Here is an 8,080-nt window from a genome sequence, read left to right as displayed (position 1 = left end):
GTGCTGCCAACTTTGGAAAAAGTCATCCCAATTTACTGTGTTGACTTGGCATTGTACAGAAATGGACAACCATATTGGTCTAGAAATGTTAATTTATTTTATTTTATTTTTTTTCCATGTGTACAGGGGTAACACATCGTACTAAATATGTAAGGTCATATCTATGTGGGTTTGATTACAGAAAGTAATAAAGTATTCTCTAAATAATGAAAAAAGAATAAGAAAAGACTATAAGAGAAGCAATTTAAATATGTTCAGGGACCATTTTCATCTCCAAAATTAAGGATTATTTTAATGTTACATCATTGCCTTTTCTCTTTTACTTTCCTTTTTAGTTTTATTTTAGGATTCCCTATTTTTAATGTTCATACAGAGATTTCTTTAACTGAAATACCGAATAGTTTCTTTGGTGTGAAAAACTATAATAGTACACAGGATCCTAATGAGACAATTAATAATGTGAAATAGGAAGTAAAGGGCTAAAGGTGTAAGGAAGTGGGAAGGGTGGGGGAAAGGTAATGAGGGAGAGGAAAAAAATATGAGAAGCTGAAAAAAATGGAAATAAAGTGTTTGTAAATGGGGAGGGGAGGAGGGGGTGAAGGGAGGGCAGGGACAAGGGGAAAAATGAGAATCAAGACCTATTATGTAAAGGTACAGAATCCCAATGATGAATGTAGTTGTATTTGTATACCTAGATTGTACCAATAACCTCAATAAAAAAGAAAAAAAGAGTGAAGGGAGATAATTTGGCTTTTACCACACATTTTGCTCAGCAAAATCAGCACCTATCAGCACAGTACATCAAGACGTAATTTTCCTAGTCCCCAGCAGGGGGACCTCGCTGACTACAGCCGAGTGATTGCATTTTGAACTCAGTTTGGGAGAAAACCTACTGGCTTTCAGAATTAGCTTGGCTTCTCCTGCTCTTTTTAAACAGATGCAACTTTTATGACTTGTTTGGATCTTTACTGGAAGATTAAATAACTTAGGCTAAGGTTTTATCATTCTTCTTTCTATGACAAGTTTCCTTTGCACTAAGTTTAAAAAAATAGAAAAATACTCGCTCAAGTCTTCTCCCTGAGCCTGTTTTGTTTCCACAATGGCCAACTCCAGTTTTCAAACCTACGCCGTCCGGTTTATTTTATCCATTCAGGGGAGATTCCAGCTAGCTGTGACCTGCATGGGACGTAAACTTGACCTTTTTATTTACCTCACACCCTGCCACTAAATCCCATTGGTTTAACTGGCAAGACAAAATGTATGCCTAATTCAAGCACATTCTGTGATAGGGTAGAAGAAATATTTAGAAAGAGACAGAAAGGAGATGCAGAAATTGGAATTTTAAAGTTATACTTTTAAGAAAAAAATGCAGCTTCAGGATGCAAAAGTTATTCAAGCCCTTTTCACTTTCAGGAAATTCATTAAAAAATAAAAAATTCCTAGAGGTCTTCAAGACACAGCCAGCCTGTCAGTTGGGCTCTGGATTTGTTCTTTTCATCTGTAAATTGTGCTTTTTCCATCCTCAAGGCAGCAGCAATGTTAGTGGGCAGCAGAGCTCAACTTCGAGCTTGTGAGGGTGGTTTGCATTCTGACATAGCTTGGCAGATGTGCAACTGGCCAGAAGGAACACACATCCCAGGTCACCCACATCAAATCCCCCCAGCTCTGTAAATAAACCCAGTTGGGGCTCACAATGTGCCTCTCTGTGTTGAGGGTCTGCATTTTATTTGAGTATGTAACTTCCAATTTTTGCCTAATAAAAACCTTTCTCATGCCTAATCCTAATCCCGAAAAGTCTTTTTCCACCTCAAGAGCCAGCGAACCTGCGAACATTCTGTTTAGATTCCTTATCTCAATTTCTGGAAGCTCCTTGGACCCAGTCTAGTGACATTTTCAATCAATGTCTGTTTCCCGGCCGCTGCAATACCTTATAATGGATACGCTACCTCTACCATCCTCCCCTTTCAATGCCCTCTTCCCCAAACATCAGCCAGGATAATATTTTAAAAATATAAATCAGACCATGGCATCCTCCTGCTCTGTAACGCACAAGGGAGACAAACAGGTTGGGAGAAAGATCTTCGTGCCCGCGTCTCACCACGTACAGAATTCCTTACCAGGATCCACTGTAGAGAAAACCCTTCCCAGCATCCATCAAGCCCTCCAAGACCTCCTCCTTGTCTCTCAATCAGATTTCATCTCCTACCAGCTTCCTTTCAATCTGGGACACCGGCCTTCTCTATGCCTCGACCTCATTCTGTCACACTCGCAGCAAGCTCTACCTGCTGTGTGAGTCCCCCCAGTGTTACGTGTTTTGCCACAATTTGTGGTAGCTATTATTCTATCACCTTTAACCATGTGAAATAAAATGGAATCGAAGATCAGCCCATAGTATGTCTATAATGAATAAACTGATCAAGATAATGACTTTACCTCTTGCTTTTATTCACTTCTGCCGTAGCTCAGGGCGATGGCCTTTAAGACCCCCTGCACCTCTGCAGTGTAGATGAGGAACAGGAGTAGACAGAGGCGCGGGTCAGGGGGTTGGGGTGTGTTGCTGGAAACACCCGCGTGGCTCAGTCCTCAGTCCTCACCCGTCCATTGGCAGGAGGCCGGGGGAGGGGGAGGGGCTCACGCCACTGGCATTGAACATTGACCGTCCTTTGCTGAGTTGCAGATTGGTGGAATCAGAAGTCGTTGGAAAACTTAGAGGTTGTTGCACCGAACATTTAGGACACCATGAGTAACTCACTCACCAGTTTCGCATTCCCTGAGCAGTCTGCTGCAGAGCAAGCTGAGGACCCAGGCTGGAGGTGCCCTTCGGGGTGACCTCCTTTTGAAGCATTCAGAAGGGATTTTTTTAAATCAAAGAAAACATCTTGAACAAATTGGCTGCTGGTGATACTACTATCTGCTCCAAATAGACATCATCAATCAACCAACAGCGTAGGAGAACTGTCAGATTCTGAAACCGTGGAGGACAAGAGAAACAGCCAGACACTTGAAAAACGGCGAGCCTCTCTATCACACAGATGGATCCCTGCTTGGTTGTTATTTTATGTTGCTGCGGATCCTAAATCTAGGGCCTCACACGTGCTAGGCATCCCAGGGCCAAATTCCCTAGTCCATATGACTTCTGTGGAAATTAAATTTAATTAAGTACTCAAGGGGTACACCATGACCATTCAGTAAATGCTTGCTTGTCCATTCATCCATCCTTCCGTTCATATGGTCTTCTTTTCTTTCATCAAGTTTGCATGCCTTAATCCTCTATAACAAGACGACAACCACCGGTAATGCCAATAGGTAGTTTGCGGGTGTGACTCTAGCCTAGCCATTCACCTGGTCATCTATAACGACACCTGAAGTAAGATCAGCGACGGTGAGCGCTGGACTCACTATTCCTATGGATCTCATGAAATGACGCTTTTGACTACGCCCTCCTCATGAGCCTTACTAGCTTTTGGTGAATGAGTTTTGAGCAGTGATTGTACCCTTAGTGACAGAGAGCCTTTAATCTTACCTGATATGGACAGCACCCTCCACCTCGTTCCTCTAAATGAATGTTACCAGTGATATTTTACACAGGGAGTGGGATGAGCTACAATCGTAGATCTAGGACAGAATGCATAACTGCTTTGGACTGAGGAATAATTTTCATATAATAGGGTACACAATTCAATCAGATTTGACAATTCTGTACAACCACATGACCACTGCTGTAGTTTTGGATTTGTAGTGCCGGGCACTGAACCCAGGGCCTGGAGCATGCTGGGCCAGAGCTCTAATTCCTCATACCCGCCTCCAGTGAATCCCACTGCAGTGTGGCAGAATTTCTCTTCCTCCTCCTCCTCCTCCCATTATGAAGGTTCCCAAATGTTCCTCAGGATACCATCCACTTTATTTAACAATGAAACTCTTGCAGCTTCCCTTTGTTAAAAGTAGAATCACAGAAAGAGCCAACACTTGCTAAGATGCTTGCGTGTACCATCTCACTTAATACAACTATCATATGGGGCAGGAACTATGATTTCTTCCATTTTACAGATGAGAAAAATGAAGCTTAAGATAAAGGAAGTTGACTAGGCATCAAAGAGTTCTTTCCTGGAAGAGCTTAGACTTGAACCTAGATTAGTTTGATTTCAGAACCCGATTTTTTTTTTAGTAGTACTACAAATTGAACGTAGAGTTCCATATATGTCGGGCAAGTGCTCTAGTGCTGAGCTATATCCCTGGCCCCAGTGCTTGACTTTTAAACCACTATACTACTGTGCTACAGAGTGTAGGTTTATATAATGATTGTAATTGTCCTGGGTCTGGATTTTGTGAAAAAAGGAAAGAGTAAGTTGGTTAATAACCTACCCATTTGCACAGTACAACTTGACTTCTTTTACAACAGTATCTTCACAAGACTTGATACCCTTTCATTAACTTGTGCCTATAAGATTCTTTCCTGCTGACTCTTATGAGCTCTGATGGAGATCACAATAATGATGGTAAATGAGAGCAGACGTTCTATTGAGTGCTTACCATGCAGGCTCTGTGTGAAGTGCTACACCTGAATTTCCTCATGTAATTTTCACTCTTTCTCAAAGGGTAGGCTCTGTTGCTAACATCATTTTTGCCGACTAAAATCGCAGGGTTTAGAGAGTCTGAGTGATTTGCAGTGCAACACAGTTGCAAAGAGAGGGAGCTACTCTGGATCCACTCAGGTCCTGAGAGCCAATACGGTTGACGCCACCGTGTTTGTCCTCTTCATCCTCTGTGGATGCCCTCGGTCCTGCTCCTTCAGGATAGTTTGGGTTCTGCTAGGCATTGTGGTGCTCACTTGTAATCCCATCATGCTGGGAGTCTGAAATAGGAGGATTATGAAGTTGAGCCCAGCCTGGTCAGTTTCACAACTTAGCAAGACTGTCCTGAAATTTTAAAAGGGCTGAGGAAGTAGCAAACTGCAAAGGTCTTGGGTTCCATCTCCATTATAGAAAAAAAATTTTTTTAAGTGCTCAACTGGAAAGGGCAACTAGGGAGTGGGGAGGGGGAAAGAAAGGAAGGAAGGAAGAAATGTAAATAAAGCTTTTGTAAATAAGGAGGGGAAAAATAAGGAAAGGCTAAAGGCTAAAAAAAATAAAGAGGGGAAGAGAGGTTGAACGGAGGGTAGCGGAATGGGAAAAGAAGAGGAATTAAAATACCTCATGTACAAGTACAAATTCCTTACGATTAATGTGATCCTTATGTATATCTAAAATGTACCAAGAAACCTAAGAAAAAAAGAAACTAAAAAAGAGAGACTTCCACCAGTATAAAAAATGATGCGAGCCAGTTTTCACCAGTATAAATGTGTGTGTGAATGCAGCCATCTGGCTCCCTTTTAGATAAGACCTTGTTAGTCCCAGACAGGCACGCTCACTTGGTCTTCAGAAACTGGACAATAGCTAGGCTAACTCTAGGCCAGGTTGTGAAGTGGAAAACATTTGCCTTGCTTATCTAATTCTCTACTGTACAAGGCCATACCCTGTGAGTACCCTGTTCACCACCAGAAACTCCTGTAACTTTCACTTGCCGGAGCCCAGACCTTTCCAGAAGGGCTGGATCCTTCACTATGCCTATTGGCATGTTGAGAGCCCCCATCCTTCCTTCATCCTCCCCTGCCCAGCCAGGGCTGGCTTTCTCATTCAAGTCTGTGCAGACTTCCTCATGAGGGAGGTTGGCCAAGGCCTTCAGACACCCGAGGTATCCTAGAAACAGGGCCTTATCTGTTTTTGGCAATCTCAGTGTGTGTATTCCAAGACTGGTAGGAAAGCCGCTGTGATAACAACAGCATGGCAACCTTCGTGATAGCAACAGCTAATCTGTACACAGCATTTGTCTGTGGCCTGTACTGTTCTGAGTACCGTGTGCAGTGTATACTTTATTTAATCCTCACTACAGCCCCTTAAAGTGTGTTTGTCCAGACACCAGCAGAAACAGGTACAGGTGAATTCTAAGGAGAGTTTAAGGAAAGGATCCTTCACATGTAAGCAAATTGAAAGGAATCAATCAGGGATGCAGAGGCATCCTGAAAACTAGCAGCAGTGAGCAGCTCTCCCCTCCCCTCATCAGGAGGGCAACCCAAGGAAATGGTGTAACTAGATCCTGATGAGGGGTTGTTCTGGAAGAGCTGCTCCACCATGCCTCTTGTGGAGTGAGGTGTGGCCAGAGCGCCAGGGTGTGGGAGGTGAAGGGCTGACATTCAGGGAATTACTGGGGCAGCACACGTTCTACTCTCTTGAATCCGGTTCCTTCCATTTCCCATTGGCTGAAACAGCTGGCAGCCTGAGGTCAAGGAGCTGGTCTGGGTAGTACAGGCTCGGAGTCAGTGTCCATGGGGCTCAGTACAGGCTATGAGGACAAACTAAGAAGAATCAGTTCAGAAGAAACAGGGGCACAGAGAGGATAAGCAGAGCGGCCCAAGGAAGTGTCAGAACCAGGAGCTGAGTGAAGCCTGCAAAATCTGCTCTTACACACTGTGCTACATGTGTTGAGTTCTCCATTCTTACAGATGACTTCAGATTTCCAGAAGGCTTTCCCTTGACAGGTATGGAGTTGCCAAAAGCCCCAGGGGAGGTATTTTAGAACAGGTCCAGTTGTATTACTCCCACTGAATGGGGTCAGGTTCTAGGATCAGACTTTCAGTGCTACCTTTGGGTCGAACTACTGGGATGAATCTAGACAAAGCCCCTAGTTATAGATGAAAGATTTCCATTCATGTTTTAAATGTTTTTGTATATAGCAGACTCCTAGCAGAAATTCCTTCATGACAGGTACGGGTAATTCTTATAGCCTTGGACAATTCACTCAGTTAATGACAGGTAAGATGGTCACATGAATGAAACAGAACCATCACAAGCTATTCAGCTTGTCAGGAAAACTGCTGATAAGCTGGTGGGAGCATTTTGTTTCAACTTGGGAGAAAAACTGAAACTTGTAGTTTGAGCTAGTGAAGTCAGTACTCAGTTTGAACTTCTGAGGGAAAAAAGGTTGAGTACAAGTGGGGCAGCCAACTGATAGAACATATGAATATCATGTAGAGACATTTCCAGTGAAGTGAAAGGAGAAGAGGAGATCTTGAAAAACACCCTGGGGCTGGGGACGTAGCACAGTGGAAGAGTACTTGCAATCCTCAGCACCTCCAGAGTTGGTGGGGGAGAAATCCCCGTCAAGAGAAATGAAATGATTAGGAAAAGGTCTTCTTATGTTAAAGCAGTAAAGCTTTAATGATCACCTTTTACAATTTATAACTCAACTTCTAATTAACGTTTTTGTTTTTCTCCTTGGCATCGTGAGCCAGCAAGCTTACTAAAGCACAACTTTAATGTTGACCAGACAATAGCTTCTGCACAGAAATTGAGAGGCTGGGAAGAGAGACAAGACCCAAGATAATGCATTATGTGGAACCAGAGTGTAAGAAAACGTCAATACATTTTATGTACTTTAGCAGCAAAAATGGGTAGCATGTAACAGGACACTCTGGCTTGCCATTATCCCTGAAATAAGTAATTTGAGGAAGGAAAATAATCTTATCCAAAGGCCTACTGACAGAATATTGTGAAAAGTAAATGAAATGGGCTCAGCTTATATAACCCAGCAAGATGTTACAGGCCTGGAGTACAATCTTCCAATATTTGTTGAGGATGGAGAAGTCATTATTTATTATAAAGACAGACTATAACTGTCTTATTTGTATTTTTCTAGAAGTTAGTTCTTTCTAGGTATTTGTTAATAACATTTAATATATAATAGGGTATCAGAGCATAGCTGCTATATTTCCAGGCAGATACTAGGGGCCTGCTATATATAAATAGTAAAACATATGTGAAAAATTCCCTCTATACCTTTTCTTTCTTCTGGACCCAGACTTCTCAGGAAGCTGCTGGTGATAATAAGGAAATAGGGGCTGGTAAAAAATTGTCAGAGATCTCCCCTGAGCGATATCTGCAAAGGAGAGTGAAAAAGACAGTCTAAAATATATCCATCCAACTCTCCCGAGGGCTGGATGGTTAGACTAGATTTAAAAGTAAAAATTAAAAATGAGAGGCCGTGG

The sequence above is a fragment of the Fukomys damarensis genome, unplaced genomic scaffold (assembly GCF_012274545.1).
Source record: "Fukomys damarensis isolate Sample0158 unplaced genomic scaffold, DMR_v1.0_HiC HiC_scaffold_19, whole genome shotgun sequence".
Lineage (NCBI taxonomy): Eukaryota > Metazoa > Chordata > Mammalia > Rodentia > Bathyergidae > Fukomys > Fukomys damarensis.
This window is presented reverse-complemented; position numbering follows the sequence as displayed.